Source organism: Lissotriton helveticus, chromosome 4_1, assembly GCF_964261635.1.
Source record: "Lissotriton helveticus chromosome 4_1, aLisHel1.1, whole genome shotgun sequence".
NCBI lineage: Eukaryota > Metazoa > Chordata > Amphibia > Caudata > Salamandridae > Lissotriton > Lissotriton helveticus.
Window position 1 is genome coordinate 987,715,857 of NC_136063.1, and position 21,192 is coordinate 987,737,048.

The window sequence follows — 21,192 nt, forward strand, 5'->3', positions numbered from 1 at the left end:
GGGTCCATCACCTTATCTCATTAGAGTTTGACCTGTGGATTGTTGATCGTTTTTCCAGGGTGTTGATATATGTTCTCACCCTATTGAGTTCCAGTTATGGAATGAACCAGGTATTGCTATTTTTGTAAATGCATTCAGGTTTATTTAACTTTAGTAGGACAAGTATTTAGTTATTTTTTTAACAAATATTTGAGTAAAAAATAATGTACTGTTGTGTGTTACCGTAGCATTAGTTGACACTGGCATTTCACAACAAAGTCAGTTTTCCTTTTCATATATAGTAAAAGGTTTTTTACATCCTTTACAGAAACTGACAAGTTTTGCAGATGAGCTGCAGGCCCAAAAATGTAGCAAAGGTAGAATTAATGTTGTAAAAAACATAGGAAATGCTGCCTGGTACTCAAAATAACTTCTTAGCTTATAACAAGGACCTCCTACTACATTCTTTGTATTGGTCTTTGGAACATAAATGCTAATATTTACATCTTTTCACGCAGACGATTCTAGACTTGTACTTCAATGGAGAAACAAACCATTCAAGTCGTCCAATCTATTTATAAAAGAATCTGTGGAGTGTTCCGCATTTAATTGGCTCTGAAATACCCCCACAATTATCATTTTCATTTTAAATTTGTGTTTGATTTTGTAAAGTGACTTCTTCGTGTATTTCATTCAGAGTGATTCTGAGGTTTTCAACATGAACAGTTTTTTTTTGCACTTCACTGAGACACGTTAAAGCGATAGGCGATATGTTTGTTGTTAATTGAAAAAACAACCTATGTGTTTGAAACCCCTACAGCAACGTTGTTAATACCACCGTGTACATATTGCCAGCACAGAGGTCACATTTGAGTGACATGGAGCTATGTATGGCTGGTAAAACATTTTGTCAACTCAAATAACACCAGTCAGTCTGCCAGACATCTAGACGTGCCCCAGGGTCTATTTGAGTATGAAAATAGGACCAAAAAGCTATTACTGTCGGCAACTGTTTTTTTCCCTCTCTTGGTATAACGACAGTGACAGGTAAGAAAACTCTGAGGCAGATTTATCAATATTTCATACTGGGCTGCATTGCATTAAAGGGAGAGGGCAGAAATGCGTAATATATATGAAGAAATTACGCACTTCCTCTCACTTCCTGCACTAGCGCACTGTGCTGCCAAGCACCACTGCTGGCACCCTTGTACCATAGTGCAAGGGGGCTTGCATTACAGCCTGGATTTTTTTTGTGCAGGAAGGGCCTGATACCTTTCTGCACAAAAACAATCCTTAGAGGCGTTGTACCCTTTCTATGTGTGCTGCAGAATGCAGCACACGGCAGCACACGTGGAAGGAAGAAATAACAAGAATAAATAAGTTTATTTCTCCTCGTTATGCCTCACTTTGGAAGGCGTACCATTTTGATGCAATACCAGGTTTACAGCTCTTAATAAATATGGCCATTTGTCAAAATATGAGTGTGTGGATGCATGGTAACGCCCAGACTCCACCCATGCATCACCTGCTCAACGCCGAGAAACGCATAGCAGGAATATGCACTGCCTTGCGTCACCCTGGATTTACTTAGCCAGGCAGAGCCGCACAAGGTGGTTTTGTGTGGCTTAGTAAATCCCACTCAAGAGCTTGCATTGCCATGTATCACCTTTTTGTTGCTAGGCAATGCAAGCAATTTGTAAATCTGGGCCTCAGTTTGTACCGCCTGAAATCCAACCTCGAATCTGCGGCAGACACTACTGTTTGTTGTGTGTGCACAGCAGCTAATCAACTTTGTTACACATCAAAAACAATTCTTCCTCACTGGATAATTCTACCTGTGAAAAACAACAGTTTAATAGCTGATGCATTGCTCATCAAATTACTTACATAGCTGTACAACGAAAGTCAGCTCAGAAATCAAATTTCACAGAGTGGAACACCACACACTTACCTTAAATCTGGATGACCTTCTACCAAAAGGTGCTCGACCTTACAGCCGCATTTGACACCCTGTCCCCCACCATTCTGACCACCCGCCTTAGTGAGATGGGAGTGGATGGGCCTGCTCTGAGCCTCCTGACATCCTTCCTCAATCAGCGTGAGCAAAGGGTCAAACTGGGCGATTTCCTCTCCCCCGCTAAGCCTGTGCAGTGTGGGGTCCCACAGGGCTCATCTTTGAGCCCTACACTTTTTAACATATATGTGGCCCCACTAGCCAGGCTAGTAAGATCTTTCGGACTGGAAGTATTGTCGTATGCTGACGACACCCAGATTATGGTCTCCCTTTCTCAATCTGTGGAGAACACGGCCTCAAATTTCAGGAACTGCACGGAAGCAGTGGCAGGCTGGATGACCTCAAATTTCCGCAAACTAAATGGGGAAAAGACCGAGGTGCTCATCTTCGGAGGTAAGCAAGAGGTCTGGTCGGCTGACTGGTGGCCGCCTGCCCTTGGAATATGTCCCAAGCCCTTCCTTGCCGCCCGTAATCTGGGTGTAATTCTCGACACCACACTTTCCTTTGACAAGCAAGTCAATAGGACCGTCTCCACTTGCTGTGGTGTCCTAAGGATTCTGAGAAAACTTACACACTATCTCTCCCCGGAAGCCTGGAAACAAGTCTCGGTGGCTCTCATCTCCCCACGTTTGGACTATTGTAACACACTCTATTTAGGTATTAGTAAGAGGCTGGTGCATCGTTTACAAGTCGTTCAGAATGCAGCAGCAAGGTTTGTTGCTGATGCCCCCAGGCGTTCATCAGGTTCCTTGATCAGAAAAAACCTCCACTGGCTTCCTGTGCAGGCCAGGATAAACTTCAAGGTATTAGTTCTTACCTACCGTGCTCTTCACGGATCTGGTGCAGAAGACATTAGGTCTCTTGTGTCCTTTTACACCCCAGGCAGGGCTTTGCGCTCTGCCAACAAGAACCTTTTGTCTGTCCCCTGAACGGCCAAGGCCAGGTGGGGAGGGAAGGCCTTTTTTTCCCCTTGCCCCGAGACTCTGGAACATGCTTCCAGCTGAACTCAAGAGCCAGGCGTCCCTCGCCCTTTTCCGCAAAGGTTTAAAAACCTGGCTTTTCACAGAAGCCTACCTGTAAATCCTCATCCGTTTCCACCCTTCACTCAGCTGTTCCATCTGATGCGCCTTGACGCCTCTGGGCTAAGTTGCGCAATACAAATTCCAAATTCATTCATTCATACAAGGTGTGTGTTCAATGTTCCTGCATTTCGCAGTCAAGAACTTGTTCGTCTAGTGTTTAGTATGTGTTAATATTTAAAATGCCCTTTAGCTGTTCCTTGGACAGATCATTCTGCATTTCCTTCAGATAATGCCGTATTATATAGTGAGGTATTTTAGGGTCATATTTTCTGATGTGTATACATGCTTATAAATTATGTTTACTTTAACTTGCATGGGATGCACATTATGGATTTATACATATTTACTTGTGATAAATGAAACAACACCATAAATCAGCGAGTTTTTCTATTTCTGGGTATCAGAAATACACATTTTTTTAAAGACAATTCAGAGAGGTTTTCAGTGCTTCCTCCTAAATATTTTTGGGAAAACACGAGTTTCACATGCAAAACTAGATCGTTTTTGATATAACACTAAAAAGGACTTCTGGCCTTCTCAAGAAATGTAAACATTCAGTTTTTCAAATTTTTTTTTGACTATCCTCCTTTTGTCTTACTGCTGGAACATCATACGCCTACACAAAAATTGTGCACCATCATACATCAGCATACTTACCATAATACGCCTCCAAAACGCACATCATACACCAGCACACACACTGTTGGGATAGAAAGTTCTCCTCTATGGCTCTGCAGAGTGAGCCCCTTCTCTGTGTTACACTTCTGTGAAAGTCATAGTATGGCACTGCAGGACTTTGATTTCCACCTCAGGAAATGTGATCACCCCACGTGTCCGCCGGGGCCCTACCATGTAATGGTTTGAGATTACAGAGCATGTCTCTGAGGGCAGTAGGGGTTCACCAAGTGCACTGCCTTTTGAAAGTGATTGATTTCCCATTCTCTCACTGGTTTGAGAAGGATAGATCTTTTCTGTCTGTTGCCTTGGCATGATAGATGCCTACTGGCCTCTCCTAGTAAAAGATCAGCCTCGTCACCTCAACCATGTTCTTCGCTCCATTGATGTGTGACATGGATGAAGTGCATGCATAGTAGTCTGCATGTATATGACAGGGTGAGCATTCTGGCCTTGTTTACAACGGTAAACGTACACTTTGTGTACGTTTACAAACGTTTGCTATTTACAATTGTATTTTGCGGCGTCTCTGCACGTAAAAAGATAGGCCCGTCCCATCCCATGCTATAGTAAAATACCTTTGTGAATAGGGAACAGTCATGAACTTACACAAATGTGTATGTTTACCTTTGTGAATCAGGCCTGGAGTTTCTGTGTTATGTATCACAGGAGAATAATACTGGGAATGAACCCCAGTTCAGTTTCAGGGAGTTCTCAGTTATCAGTGTCTAGGCCTCACATACTGTGGGGGAGATGATTTCTGAATTCCAGGGCTGGTGTGTTTGGCAACCCTTGTGAGGATGGGAGTAAGGAGAGCTAAAGATTGCCAGGAAGTAAAATAAACTGCCTTCAGGATACAGGCAACGGCTTGACTGAATCCTACAGATGGACACCTGGCTTGAGAGTCATCAGCTTAGATGATTGTTTCTTGGAGGTATGCATGTGACTTAGGTACTCGAATGCTGCTAGAAGTAATGCTTCTCTGCCTTTGAAGAGGATGCTAGGAATGTACCGGTGCAGAAAGAAAAGCTGTCCAGGAGAGGAGATCATAGCCTAGTGGGTTGCTGACTGCAAAAGCTGTGCATAGGTTCCAAGAAGCCATCTCTACAGCATCACTGTGACCCACAGCACTGGGTCTCAGTATATACCCCTAAAAGCATCTTGAACCTACTCAGTTGTAATGTTATGTTATAATAGATTTATATCGCGCACAAATACTCAAGAGTGTCCTGGATGTTTGGCTAGTGCTGCCAGTCAATTGTAAGCTTTTAGACCCACAACAACATCCAATACTGACCAGCGGCAGAGGAGATGTTTGAATTGAAAGTCCCATTTTATGGGAAGCTTTGTGTGCTTGTTTATGAAGAACTTTTCAGGAAGGAAACGACAAAGCCCTCATTACAAGTAGGCCATATTTAGGGGCATAAATACCCGGGGATCTCAAACCTAAAAATATCCATCATGAGTTTTTGTCCCCTGAATGGCGATAACCATGGGAACCCAGAATTGCTGGGTCCATTTTGGCTGGTTTTCCCTGTCTCCAGTGACAATTCTGCTCAGATTTACAACCTGCACTAATACAAATGAATCTAAATAATCCCTGACTGCCCTTGGACCCTCCAGTCAGTTCCCACGCCCACATCATACACCGCTGTCAGAACACCTGTCAGGGGGCCAAGGGTCAAGCAGGAGCTACTGGGCCCAACCATGGGGCTTGAGGCCTTTTACTCCTGATGTCTTAGGGGCCAACCTACTATGGATCCTGTGCAACAGGGCCAAATACCTCTTCTGCACTTGACTCTCAGTGGTAGCTGTGGAAGAGCAGTCAAAGGCTCCTTCGTGGGGAAGTGAACATTATTTATAACTCAAAGTGCACAATAACAATATTATTATGTCATCGTCCAGTCAAATACTTACTTTTCTACAAAAAGTATTCTATTTCTAACTATATACATGCTAAGGAATAACATAATTCATTAGCAACATCACAATCCCCTTGAGGTCTGGGCTCTAGCATTTGTCACACAAATCCCTGCCCTACCCTCTTTCTTGTAAGGTGATCAGAGATATTCCCAATTCACTGTTCTCCATTGTGGAGAAGCGTGGCTCAGTGGTTAGAGGCGGCAGACCCAGAAGCTGAGATCGACCGGGGACCAGGGTTTGATTCCCCACCTCGGCGGGTCTCGGGCTCAAAATTCCATGGACTCGACAATTCTCGCTCTGGTGCCTACTCAACTCACGGGGTCACACTCTGCGACTCTGGGCAATAGCTTGCTTAATCTCCACTATGGCCCCTCGCGGCGGGATGCCTGGCTTTCACCTTGTGGACACCCTGCCGGGGTTTCTCACAGGGGAATACCAGGACGGGTTCCCTAAGCAAGCGCCGGGACGCTTACGGGCAGCTGTGCGCTTTACAAGTCCAGCACATTTACATTTACATTTACTGGTGGCCACACCCACGGAATGCTCACTACCATGTCGTACTCAAAGTTAATTCCCCTTTTACTCTCCATAAACTAAGTCAAATGTGTCTATGGTGTCACACCACCATCAACAGCGAGCTCTCCTGGGCCCAACACGCCCAGTTCAAGTCTAACCCTCTTCTGCAGCACAGACAAATTCAGTGCTGTAGTGAGTGCCCCAACCGAGAGCACCTGAGAAGTCTGCTCCTGTTCGGCGAGATTTGACTGGTCACAGTGCACATAACAGCACTTGGCAGGCATGGTTTTCTTTCCGAGTGGTGTTGCCAGCTTCCCAGTGATCAGGGAAAGATCAGCCTTGTGAAGTGTAAAGGTAGAGTCTATTCCTTCCTTACTCAAGTGTGTCCCTCCCAGCTCACTGGAAAGCAGCAATGCACAAATCTATCTTGGTGGATTCATAAGCTCCTCGTGTCTTCACTAGGCAGGCCTGGCCTTCCCAAAATGGAAGCCAGGGTCCTCTATGTAATGTACCATTGCAGGTACATTTTACTCACAGTGTACATTCAAGCACACATACTCCCCAGTAGTGTTACCTCTATGCATTGTGCCACTGCAGACATGCATGCATACAGCATACACATTCAACCAGTGTGCACTGTTCAGTACTGTAGCTGTTCGGCGTTATCCCAGGAAGTGCTATTTGTTAACACCCACACTGCCAGCAAACATAACACTCACCATGTGCGAACTGCACACTTCACTCTTCAGGTATTGCACTTCATGTAAGCACACTTACACCCATTACACCCATAACATGATTCCATTACACACGCACTGCACACCACAGCACTACATCTCTCATGGGATGTATTCCTCGCAGGCATACATGCTCTCAGTACATGCACTAACCATTCATGTAGTACACAGTACTGCCCTATGCTTGTAATGTACCCTCCCTAGGCACACATACATCTAGTGCAGTAACTACTTCTGAGCTGCGCAGCATTCTACATCTACTTGAAGTGAGACAAGGGTGAGCTAAGCACACAGCAGCAGAACCTCTCATCTCTCCCTCACACTCCCTGTCTCCTCTCTATACTGCCTGCTCACACATGCAAATTTCCTGTACCTCCTTGCGCTATGCACTGGTCCACCTCTTGCCTTCCCCTCTTTTTCCTCCCCCTCTGGGTGCCCCTCCCACTCGTCTCTCTCTCTCTCTCTCACAACTCTCTCGCTCTCTCAGGCATTCTTCCTGTCTCTCTCATATTGTTCACTTCAGGGCTTTGAAGACAGTTTCTTTCCTGTGCCTCTTCATGATTTCCATTCTCAATCCTACTCTCTCCTCCTCTTCTTGAGGTGTCTTCTGCATACACAGGCGTACCCTCTTTATGTGTCTGTGGCCTGCTCTCCTATTCTTTCTCTTTCTCACACTCTCATTCTGTTACTCTGTCTGGAGTTCATTTACTACTTTGTTCACAAACTACTTATCCCTCTCTATCTTCCCTTCTATCTATTCTGTGCAGCTCCCACCCATATCTATTCACCATGTCATATAATTCCCCTACAGAAATACGACACACCACACAATTCCACCCCACACAACTAACAATTCTTATTCATCCACATAATTCCATTCCAAACAACATACAACCACTCCACTCCAAACCAAAACACATGGACAAATGACATTCTCATTTACAATGCCAATAGCTCAACCTCTCACAAATGCGAGACCGGTTGCATTGCAAATGCTTGTTTTTTGTGTCTTTACTACTGGTATGCATGCATTTGATGTCGCTTGCGTGGATGAATGGCAGTGGCTATTTTTACATTTGATTGTGGATGTGTTGGGCATTATGTGGCTTGTGTAGATGTAAGTGTGTATGATGGTGGCTTTATTGGCATATTATGTTGGTTGTTTGGATGTGTGATAATGATGTGCTTTCAGATGATAGTGGGAGTATTGGTATATAAAGGTAGGTGTGTAGGTGGCTAATGTTGGTTAAGCTTAGGTATGATGCTGGGTGTTTTGGTATAAGCAGGTGGATGTGTCAGTGATGATGTTGGTTGTGCCGGTATGACAGTTGTTGAAACGGAAAAGTCCTCTGCATGATTAATGTCGTGTACCCCTGTCCTGAGTGCTCAACTCTATTGTCTGTATCCTAATGCTAATTTTTGTTGTCATACACAAACACTGATCATGATTGCAGTCTAGTTGGACCATGAGAGGCACCCAAAGCGCTACCCTCATAGTGGTGAAAGGCTACCATCTTCACCAAGAGTTAAGCAGCACAAGTGCGTGGTGATAGCATGTCATGTAGTGGGAGTGACCAAGTCCTTTTTGCCCTGTGTCATTAGGAGGGAGGACTGCACGCTCACTCACCTTTTTAAATGTGTGGTTGGTAGGACATGGGGTGGGCCCAGAAGAGTAAAAATGTGCGCCTGTGCGCTGTAAGCGTACAGATTAAAATCCGGGGCTGCCAGCCCCCCTGTTCCTGCGGTAGTGTCAAAATTTCCCAGGGTATCCTTGGTTGACCCCCTGCCCGCACCAGCTCTATCATGAGTGATCTTAATCATTTAAAAAAGTGCATTGGGAGTGGGAGCGGCACATTTACAAAGAGGTAAAGTAGTTTGGGTAATATTATAATTTTAGCTACTGCAATGCGACCCGCCAGCGAAAGAGGAAGCGTCTTCCATCTTTTTACTCTGTCCTCAATCCAGGCCACCACTATCCCATAGTTGGCGGTCCATATCTCCTGCAAGTCGTTGGTGAACCATACACCTAAATAGCGAAGCCCACACCACCGGGTATTCAGTGGCAAATTCCAGAGTGCCTGACGTGAGTGAGATGATCACAGATTTGCTCCAGTTAATGTTTACTCCGGAGAGCCCAACAAAGTGAACCATCTCTCTTGTCATGGGGGCCAGGTTGTCTTTTGGATGCACCATATAAAGCGTGATATCATCCACGTACATGGACACGGTAAGCGCCCTGGTTGCAAAACCAATCCCCCTGTTTGCGTGGGGTTGACACAGGCACGCAGCGAGGGGTTCTGTCGTGATCGTAAACAGTAACGGTGACAAAGGGCACCCCTGGCAGGTGCTTCGTGTTATGGTTATTGGTTCCGTTGTCAGTCCGTTCACCTTTAGACATGCAGTTGGTTGTGTGTAAAGGAGCTGAATTTGCTTTATGAAGATCGGGCTTAGACCTATACCCTTAAGCAGAGGAAAGAGAAATGCCCACTCGAGCGAATCAAATGCCTATGAGGCATCTAAAAGCGCTGCAGCTACAGGTAGGCATGGAGCTAAATAGTGTAATAGCCCAAATAGGGTTCTGATATTGGGCGAAGTTGCTCTACCCGGTAAGAAGCCTGATTGGTCCGGTTGTACTATCAATGGGAGCAGGGTTTGGAGTCTGGTAGCCAAGAGTTTTCAAAAATCTTGGCGTCCAAGTTGATCAATGAGAGTGGACGATAAGACTCGTATTGCTGTGGGTCCTTGTCTGGTTTGAGAAGAGTGATGATGATCGCCTCTCTAATTGATTCAGGGAGGATTCCATCCTGCAGTGTCTCCTGGCATACAGCGAGGAGGCGAGGGGCGAGCTCCTCAGAGTATTCGTTGTAAAATTTCGTGGTCAGGCCATCCGCCCCTGGTGCCTTGTCAGCCCTCATACTTCCGATGACCCGACGCACATTTACAACTGTGAATGGTATATCAAGATACTCCCGGTGTGCATTGTTGAACCATACAAACGCTATGCAGTCAAAATACTCCTCTAGAACTGAGTTGGCGGGTGACACGAGGGATGTGTATAGCTGTGAGTAGAAATCTTGCATGGTATTTAAAATATCAGGGGGGAGTGTACTAGTTCATTAGTTGTGGTGGTGAGTGCAGTGATAAATGTGGCTTCCCTGGCTGGCCTCAGTAGGTTTGCAAGTGTCTTCCCGGGCCGATCGCCCTCGCCATATTACCTTGCAGTTGCATACTTGTGGAGAAACTTTACCTCCCTGGCTGCCTCCTCCTGGTATGCAGTCAATTTGTTACAAATTTTGCCCCAGTGTCCCCGCTGACGGAGTCACATAATATTGTCGCTCAAGTATATGTAGCTCTGATTCTAGGCGCTCCAGACAACCTCGTATATCCCTGACCACCCTGTTTTGCCCTGCTATACAATGTCCTTGAATCACCACTTTGAAAGCCTCCAACAGGGTCCCGGCCGAGTCCACAGACCCTGTGTTCTTATCAAAGTATTCTGTAATGTGTGTGTGCAATTCCTCCTTGAAAGCAGAGTCTAGCAGAGCATTGGGTGGCAGGCCCCATGTGAAGCGCTGTCTATAGTGCAGGGGAATCTGGAGGGTCAAAGCAACTGGAGAGTGATCAGAAATCGTGCAGGCGTGATGGGACACCTCCGATACCCAGGAGTGCAAATCGCGGGAGCTGAGCCAAAAGTCCAGGCGCGACCATGCGTTATGTTGCTGCATGATACAAGTACCTTCATGGGCGTTAGGGTGGAGGCTTAGCCAGGTGTCCACGAGACCGTAGTCTTCTACTAGTTTTTTTAAGACTGCAGCTGCTTGCGGGTTGTGTGTACGTGAGGTTCCCACCCTGAATCTCTGCCGAAGACCTTGCCACATGGAGATCAAAAGTCTCTCAGGCTGAAGTTAAGGCCACATTATGCTGAAACAGCATGGCTTTCAGTCTGCTCAGAGAATCAAACCCTATGTTGGATACATTCATTGAAGGCCACAGTGGTGCCTCCCTAGCTGTGCGAGCTGGGGAAAATAATACTTGCTTATGACAAACAACCCTGGAGTTGACAGTCACTAGATAAGCAATGCCAGGCGTCATTCCACAGCCGCCTCGGTCATTCAGCATCAGGTAACTCCCATTTGAAAGTAACTCAAAGACCGGATGAATTACAGCAGCTGGGGAACCCTTAAGATAGCAGGGCAAGATCGCTATTGACGCATTACATGCACTGTGCAGCGATATGTCTTTACACCATAGACCCTCTTAAGGCCTTTTTGCAGTTTTAACCACTCAGAAAACATACCTTGCCTTTGTTTCCGCACCTATATGTGTAGGATATCTCACAGGTTTCTCGTATGTACCCTTCGCCCAACGCCTCATATCTGCCTACTGGGTAATATTTCAGCTAGTACTTGAGTTGGAATGTCGTGATTGGCAGTGTGATATAGCCATGGACTAACCATTCTGTAGACGGTGACTCTGCTACAGTAAAAGGTAACCTCTCGAGTTTTTCAATGCGCAGCATGGTGTACTTCACATCTCTGCGAGCCATGGTCAACTGTCTGTCGGTCAGGTTGTAAGCCGAAAACAGATTTGTGTCTTTTATGTATCGCCATGGAACATGGTCAGAACGCAATGACTGAAGTGCCCAGCTTAGAAGCATAATAGCACATAGCTGTGATTGCCCATATTGTAAGATAGACAAATCTCGTTCCTTTATATCGATAGCTGAGGACAAAATGTTGCCCAGTGAATAAATATGAGACGAGAGTGTGGCCATGCCATTGTCTACCACAGCTAAGGCCTTTTCTATGTTAATTCTATCTATTTCACAAAGTCTCTCAGCAGCTTCCTGTTGGGAGATTTTCCATAGTTCATTGTAGATGGCATACACAAAGCATTTCCTACGTGTTTTTTTTAAACTTTATTTTGAATTTTATTAACAATACATCAAAAAGGTGCATTTACGTGTACACATTCTGGCTTATGGTCAACAGTGAATCTACGTAGCCAGAGAAAACCAACCCACATAGCCACAGGTCATCATCACTAAACAATAAGCAGATGGTCTCGCTCTCGGCCTGCCCCGCGTTCGTTCTACATCACAAGATACCTGCAGCATCATCATATATGCACGAATATCAGTCTCTTCATTGTAACACCGATGGAGGCAACTCAGTAAATCACAAGCAGTAATACATAAGCGATGTGAAGGCAATCCAACCAGTGCATGACAGTACAACAAGACAGCATTGCCCCTCCAACATTATCAATTATGCGGCATACATTTTAGCACCCAGATTCCAACTGTTCATAGCCCAGCCCGTATATGCATGTCCAATGAGATATCTTAGAGAGGACCCTCAAGCACGTACTAAGGGAGGTGGTTCTCCGTCAACGGAGTCGTTCCCATCCAGTAGGTAACATTGCAATGGAGCCCAAATATCAGTTGGCCGTGAGGAGACTGGTAATAACTCAGAATATGTATTTATCTGTTCCTGGCAATATGTAAGATCGCGTAGCCAGTCCTTAAATTTCGGGGCCCTGCCCCTACCCCATCTACATGCAACTCTACTTTTGGCTACAAGGAAGGCTAATGCGGTAAATTTGCGGTGTGCCGCTTGTATTGGCTCTACATACCCCAGGAGAGCCAGAATGGGGGAGGGCTCTATCTCAGTATTAATCATTTTGGACAGTGCTGCAAACACCTGGCGCCAGTAGGTCTGTACTCCGTCACATTCCCATGCTAGGTATAGAAAGTCAGCCCCTGGAGCATGACACCTGTCACAATTGTCAGTGGCGCGTAACTGAAATCTGCACATTCGTACTGGAGTGTAGTATAATCTATGAACGAATTTGTAATGTATAGTTCTGAATCTGCTGCTTGAGGAAACGCGTTCAGTCTGCTGTAGGCAAAACTCCCATTGTTTGTCTGTAAGCGGCACCTCCAGCTCTAGATCCCACTTTGCTTTGGCCGCCAGCGGTGGAGCATCTACCAATGAGTGGACTGTTCTATAGATTGTCAAGACCAGTTTGTTAGTTGTGTCATCCTGAAGGATGCGTTGTAATGGTGCAAGAGTCTGAGGTTCATGAGGGAAGTCAGGTGTAAGCGCTTTCAATCCCTGACGCAATCTAATGTACAGGAAAATGTCAAGTGGAGATGGCTGTATGCCTTCATATAAATGTCCATCGATCAGAACATTCCAGCATGATACAGGTCCCCCCATGTTGTGACATTTATATCTTTAAGCAATTTCCGAAAACCTGCCTCCTGCAGTAAAGGCATATCCGGATGATAAACAAGGGGCAGTAATGGCGAATAGAGCATGTCAGTCTGTAACATAGCCAACAGTCTGGTCCATGCATTTACAGTGCTCATTACTGTTGTAGGTGTCTTATCTCTACCTTGAGATAAGGCATATAGTGCCCCTTCTATAGGGATCGGATGAGCCAGCCAGTGTTCCGCCGCCACCTGGGGCATATACCTGGGCTGTCGCATCCAGAAGTATGCATAGTGAGCCTGAGCAGCATAATAGTACAGCTCAAAACCGGGAATGCCAAATCCGCCCTGATTATATGGCCTAGTAAGAGTGTCACATTTGAGTTGAGGCGATTTCCCGCCCCATACCAAGCGAGTAAGTTCCGCTCGGAGTCAATTGAAAAAATACCTGCCCGGATAGAAGGGGATGTTAAAAAATAGATAAAGTAACTGTGGCAGAATTACCATTTTAATCAAAGACGTTCTTCCCGCCATGGACAGAGGCAGGGTGATCCATCTCGTGATATAGTCTACAATGCGGGTCATTGTCGTGCCATAATTTGCTCGCATAAGTTCATCCCTATCTTTTTCTATGTGGATCCCTAAGTATTTGAAATCCCCCTCACACCAAGCAATGGGATAATCTAGCACAAATCTCTCTGTGGACACCATGAGTGGAAAGATACAGGACTTAGCCCAATTTATCTGAATTCCAGAGAGCCTACCAAAGCGGATAAACTCCCTAAGAATGGGGTTTAAGTTCTGACTAGTATCCCGTACGTATAAAGTGATATCATCTGCATACATCGATATTAATATCTGTCTTTCGAAACATCTTAACGCGCTGTCCCTATGGTGCTGCCGTAATTTCGCCGCCAGTGGTTCGGTGGCAATAGCAAACAGCAGTGGCGACGGAGGGCATCCCTGCCTAGTGCCTCTAGTGATGGGAAATTCAGAGGACAGCCTACCATTAATAATCACTTTGGCCACAGGCGCTTCATATAATAGTCTAATCCAAGAGATAAATATTGCCGGGAAGCCCATACGCTCCATTACTTGGAACACATAGTCCCACTCCAGTGAATCAAAGGCCTTGGTGGCATCAAGGAATATGGCAGCCATTGGTTGGTCCTCATGGACCATGTTCAAGACCGAGAAGAAGGTACGTAGGTTATGTGATGTCGCTCTACCAGGGACGAAGCTCGATTGATCGGGCAGAATCAGGGTAGGTAGCAGGAGATTGATACGCTTGGCAATTTATTTGGCAAGTATTTTCACATCGCAATTGAGCAATGATAGGGGCCTGTATGAGTCGCAGCTATTCGCCGGTTTCCCTGGTTTCAAGAGTGACGTGATAAGTGCTGCATGCATGGAAGGGGGAAGGTGGCCAAATTCTAGTGCATCTTCATAGACCTCTCGCAGCACCGGAGCCATAAAGTCAATGTACGTTTTATAAAATTCTATTGGGATCCCATCCAATCCCGTAGCCTTACCCGACTGCATATGCATGATAGCATCACGCACCTCATCTAATGCGAAAGGGGCGCTTAGGAACGCTCTTTGTGCATCACTTAACCAACCCAGGGACACGTCGTCAAGGTATTCCTGTAGGTGGAGACTGCCAGTCCTAGTGGACGTGTAAAGTGTGGTGTAATGGGCCACAAAAGTGTTAAGAATTTGTGTAGTGTCTCTATACACCACTCCTTCTGGCCCTTCGAGTTCTAATATGACATTCGGCTGGCGTGTTAATTTAATCATCGCAGCAAGGGCCTTACCAGGTCTTTCACCTTCGCCATATCGGCAAGCTATCCAGTGTTTACCCCTAAATTTGGACTCTCTAGCGGCTTCATCAGTATATTCAGTCAGTTTTTCCCGTATGCATAAGAGGGTCGCGTCGTCCGGGCAGTTAGCTAATGATGTTTCGAGGTGTTTGAGCTCAGTGTCCAGTTTCGCCAATCTTGTCAGTATACTCTTCAGTACTCCTGACCCCTTGGCTATGCAGATCCCCCTCAATGTCACCTTAAAGGCATCCCAGATAGTTTCTACATCCTTTACTGAATCTTTGTTGCGCTTAAAAAATTCTAATGCCTCTTCACATAGTTCCTCTTGAAATGCATTGTCTAGTAGCATCGTAGGTTGCAGTCACCAGGCAGTTTTCGGAGGGCCTAAGTCCGTAGACCTCAACGTAAGTTGTACAGGCGAATGGTCAGAATAGGTTCGAGGGAGGTGTTGCACTTTTACAAGCGGTGTAAAATTGTGAGGAGAGAAATATGTTGTTGAGTCTTGCCCATGATCGCACTTGCGCCGTTAAGTGTGTACCTTCTCGTGTGTCACCATGAAGGTGTCACCAGGTATCTATCAAGTTGTGATCCTTGAGTGTTGCGAGTAGAGTTGTCCTTGCCCTAGTATAATGGTGAGGGGCCGGGTGCGACCTGTCCATAGACGGATCTAGCGTAGTATTGAAATCTCCTCCCCAGAGGAGGTGTTGTGGGCCTGTACCCATGATGCCGCCCATAGCTCTGTGAAGAACTGAGGGTCATCAGTGTTGGGGCCATAGCAGCACACCAGAGTGACCGCCAGGTGTCCTAGTCTACCCCACAATATACAATACCGTCCCTGGGCATCTACCTTGGTGCCCCCCATGATGAAAGGCGTGCCCCTCTTCACTAGTATCGCTGTGCCTCTGGCGTATGTGGAATATGAAGAGAAGGCAGTATGAATCGCCCATTTGCTGGCAAAGGTGTGAATAGTTTGGGCTTTGAATGAGTTTCCTGGAGGAAAGCAATGTGTATTGAGTGGCGGTCTAGGTACGATAGTATTTGACGCCTCTTCCTCGGGTCACCTAGGCCGCGCACATTCCATGTAAGAATGTTTAAATCAGCGTCCGCCATAAGCAGTCTGGGCTCGTGGGAGCATACGGCGTGCTAGCTGAGACAGCCAATGCAGCAATCTAAGTATAGTATCACTTTTGACCTGTTTTCTCATAGAAGATCGGCGTCTATGTAGGCTCGGCATCCAAGTGACGCACATGTTGTTGCAGTAGTGTGAAATGATGCGTGTGTGTACTAAATGCATTGCGTGAACAGCCTCCTTCCTACCGCCACCCCGCAATCTCATCAAATCTAAGTGCCATATCTTTTCAATAGTCATTTTGCTCAATCCTGTAACAAAGTGTTCAAAACCCCAAACCCCGCCCTCCTCCCACTGAAGCATCCCCAAATTGCCAGTAGACCAAACCCTCCCCCCTCCCTTATCCAAAAACATCAAAACAAGCATACCCCAAGTAGGAAAGTCAAATTGGGGAGTACCCACTGGGGGTCCTACCAGAGGGCCACAACACCGCCGTCCTCTCCTCGAGCCTCCGGACCTGTTCGACCTCTAGGCTTCGTGTAGAAGAGGGTAGCGGGCCCTGGAATGCATCACCACTGGACTGTAAGTGGAGGTTCTAGTCGTGCAGCTTGGGTAGCAACCTCAAACCCTGTGCGCTACAGAGTCTAGGTAGACGTTTTAGCCAGTTAGTCTAGTGTTCCAGTATATTCCAAGTAAACCACGTTCAGTTCTCTTCTTCTTCAGCAGGAATGTCTTCCCTCCCATCTTCATTCCGGTCGTTACCTCTGCGGCGTGGGCGTCTGAGGGAGCGCAGGTTTCCTCTACTTTGTGCGGATCAGTGAAGAAGCGCTGTTTACGCTGATGTGTCACGCGTAGGCGCGCCGGATACAGTAATGCGTAGTCAATTTGCTCTGCCCGGAGCTTCTTTTTAACTTCGATGAACTTGCGGCGTTCCTCTTGTACTATTGGAGTAAAGTCCGGGTATATGGAAAAGTGCACTCCTTTATATGTCAGCTGCTGCTTGGTGCGTGCTGCTCGGAGGGCCACGTCTCGATCACGATAATTGAGCAGGCGTGCAATAATGGGCCTCGGTGGTGTACCAGGCTTCGGGTGCGGTCCGAGGGAGCGGTGTGCCCGTTCCACAATAAATTGCGTAGAAAAGGCCTCTCCCCCAATGGAGTCTCTGAGCATGTTTTTGACATAGTCCTCCATGCGCCCCGTGTCTGTGGATTCTGGAATGCCAATAGCGCGGATGTTGTTGCGTCTGCTACGAGCCTCCAAATCCTCGTTCTTTGCAGCAATTACACGGAGGAGCTTATCCATTCTCGCTAGTTGTGTGGCATGGGAAGCAGTGACATCATCACTATCTGATATACGTCGCTCCAACTCAATTAGACGCTCTTCGTGTTGATCAACCTTATGAACCATGGCGTCCATTCTGGAAGACATGCGGTCCACCTTGTCCACAATGGTAGCGAAGCCTTGTCGCATTTCCTGGAGAATTTGCCGCATATCTAGATCTGTTGACGACTCAGTCGTACTCGGTCTCGCAGAGTTTTCGGGATCCCGGCCATCAACGTTAGTCTTAAGTCCTCTCTTCGCCGTGTGGTCAAAGGAGAGTTTAGGCTGGTGGGTGTCCGGTTTGCCCATAGTGACCAGGGGCACAGGTCTCGATCACACTCACGGGGGCAGCTCTGGGCTGTGCACGGGAATCCGATAATGTGCAACGGAGAGACGCAGCTGGAGCGAGGGGGAAGCCCTTCTGTGCTGTCAATCAATTATCCAGATGTGGTCCAGTGCACTCATGTGCTTCTATCCGTACGCCCGTATTACCGAGCGTCACTCACAGCTCAGCCAGCCACTCACCCAGCAGTCACGATCAGAGGGGTTGATATGCGCGGCTTCTCCAGAATGAGGTTGGATGTCTAGGTATAGCTTCACAAACCCACCACGGTTCGGCTCCTCAACTGGCTGGAGCGTGTTTTGCGGCACGGTTCTCGCCTTATGGCGTCAAGAAGCGTTGCTCACAACAAGGTTTGCCAGGCGTAGACACTTTCCATCATACTCATATGACCCGGGCATTGGTTAGGGCTGGAATGCAGCAATGGCGTGGACTGCCCACAGGCGCCCGGCAAGGCCTAACGGGCGTGAGGGTCGGGGGATTTTCACTTCGAGTCTCTAGTGCCTCAGGCCGCGGGTCATGCAATCCGGGGGCTCTCATCCAAGCCCGGCTATATCCAGTAACACAGCCCAGTGGTAGCGTGTGTCAAATTATTAATGACCAGCTTGTCCCAACAGTCTTCGGCAATACTCAGGCAGAGACCGGCAAAGTTCAATATGGCCGCCCCACAGCACTACGTACAGCGACCTCAATGGCGGGGTGTTGCTGAGTGAGGTAGTCAGCCTTTAGTTCACCAGGCGGGACATTCGCGGTACGATAGCCGCCTCTCAGCCGCCTCTCAGCCCAGGAGTTTTATTCCGCTGCTCCTCAGTGCCGCCGGGTTCGTGAAGCGGCACGGTCTCCTACAGCATACGCCTGGCGCCAATCCTTCCAGCCGCCGGTATTACACCTCTGGGCAAAGGAGGGTCAGCCCGGAACTGCTCGCCGGAGCAAGGCACCGTTCGCCTGCGGCCGCCCAGCCTCTTCCAGCATGTAAGGCCAATTTATTTCACGTGGCGCAGTCTGTCAACGTTGTTGCCTCAAGAGACAACCGCGTCCCCCTGTCCCAGAGCGAGTCCTGCCCAGCGCGGCCTACTCCCCTCGTGGCAGGCCTCGGTGTTTCCTACAGCCCGTCAGCCGTTGCGGGAGCGCCGGCAGTTTCGGCGCCGTCCTCGGGCAGGCATTCACTGGCTCCAAACTCAGCAATGCCTCAGTCGATTTTCACCAAACTTTCACAGAGGGTGGGGGTCACCATGCGCTACAGTTCAGTTACGGTTAAAGCCAAAAACAGTCCAGGTATGTTAGAATAATTGTTGGATAAGGATTTCAGGAAGCAGGAGCCTCACCAGTCGGCGGCCATTCTGCTTGCGCGCCCTCTAGCGCCCCCTCCTACCTACCTGGTTTCTTGGGAACTAAAAAGAAATCGCTAGGATAGATGTTGTCTGACAAAAGGGACAAGTGTTGTTTCACCTGTGATAATTTCGAGGTCTTTAGTCAATCTAGCCACATCTTCCTCACACTTGAGGAAGTCACTTCACCTGGGTCATCTATTTGTACATAGTGTGGGTTGGGCCTTTGGATAATAAACCCTTCGGTGGTACCCTTGAATCTCGAGTGACACCCATTCGTGCCTACTGGCAAAACCGGAGATGATGAATTATATGCACTTGTACCATGTGTCCCTTCACTTGTTAGTGTGTTATAGGTGTGGGTGAAGGGATGCTTGGTGCTCTCAGGTCTTTGATTTTTGCAAACTCATAACAGGTAGTCTGTTGCACTGTTCTGTTCAGGAAAATCATTTGTAATGGTATTTGGCAAGCTCTAAGTTCCCTGAACCTGCCACTCTCTTGTCCCCCAGATGATTTTTGTGTCTATGACGTCCCCTCAGTAGTCCAAACCTTGTCTAGACAGTTGGGAGATAAAATGTGCTGAATATATCAGCTTTGTTTTTGTCAGCATCATTTTCTTTGCTGTTGCATTTGTCATTGCAAGTTTGTAATAGAATGATTCTTGATCTGATGTGTCTAACTCTGAAAAGAATTTGAATTTCTGTATGGATGGTGCAGAAATACCTTTTGGTGGTGCTGGGTAATGTTCCCATTGATGGTACACATTAGCAGTGCATGGTACACTTACTCTATGCTAAAAGATTATGACCCTAATGCTGGTAACAGAACATGGTATCATAGTCAATTGTTTCTTCATGCAACTCCCTGTAAGAATACACAGCAGATTGTTCTAAATCTGCGACCATAGGGGCAGATTTATGAAGGCCTTGCGCCGCCGGTGCGTCATTTTTAACATGGGAAAAAGTGACGCACCGGCGGCGCAAGGCCTTCATAAATCTGCCCCATAGTATTTACAGTTTTATTGCCCCAATCATCATTTAGTGTACTGAGGGTAATGAAATCATTTAAAGAGATTTTAAACAAATGTGAGATTTTCAAATGTTAAGTGGGGCCATATACATCATATAATACTCTGTCCCAAACAATACCATCAGGTATTGACATCGCTTTAATGTTCACCAGGGACAAGTCTATTTGTTCACAATGTGATGACGTATGTGGTTTCAGGACCAAGTTCAAAGATTGTACTACAGAGCGTTCTGGGAGATAACGTCCGTTCAGAAGCAGAAAAAAGACAGTTACTGTGGCAATCCAAATTAGCATTTATACTACCCCTATTGCAAACCAAATATGCAACCAAGGTGGCACTCAGTAAGTCTTTTTGAGAAAAAGATAGAATTGGCCAAACATTTCTTTCTTGGAAGCAGTTGATGTTTGATCAGGTTCACTTGGATCTGAAGAGAAATCATCAAAGTTGATGAAGTAGCCAGACGCAGCTCCGGAGGTTTTGCAGAACTGGCAGATGTGTTGTTTGAAGGCATGTTAATGTAGACATCATTGTTGGGTCGAATTGCAACTTGCATTGTTGTTTCTTCTTGATGCTTTACAATTTCAATTGGTGTGATCTGTAGTCCATTATTTGTTGCTCCATCACTCTGTGTGCAAATCGGGGGAGGTGAGCCAAAAGTCCAGGCGCGACCTTGCATTATGTTGCTGCATGATACAAGTACCCTCAGGGGCGTTAGGGTGGAGGCTTCACCAGGTGTCCACGAGACCGTAGTCTTCTACTAGTTGTTTTAAGACTCCCGCTGCTTGTGGGTGGTGTGTGCATGAGGTTCCCACCCAGTCATCCCTTAGGGACATTACTGTATTAAAGTCACTCCCCCATATGAATGCTTTATCCCCCATGGATTGTATAGTGTGCCACACTTGCTGAAAGAAAGAGGGATCATCTATGTTCGGTCCGGAGACATTAGCGATTAGGACCTTCTGATGAAACAACACCCCAAGAACCAACACATAGCGCCCTTCTGTATCGCAGATCACTTTCAGGAATTGCCAGGGGGTACCTTTTTTAATTAAAGTGGCAACCCCACGGGAGTAGAAGTAGCATGAGGTAAACACTTCGCTCCATCTGTTGCACTTCAGCCTATCATAAGCTGTGTTCCTGAGGTG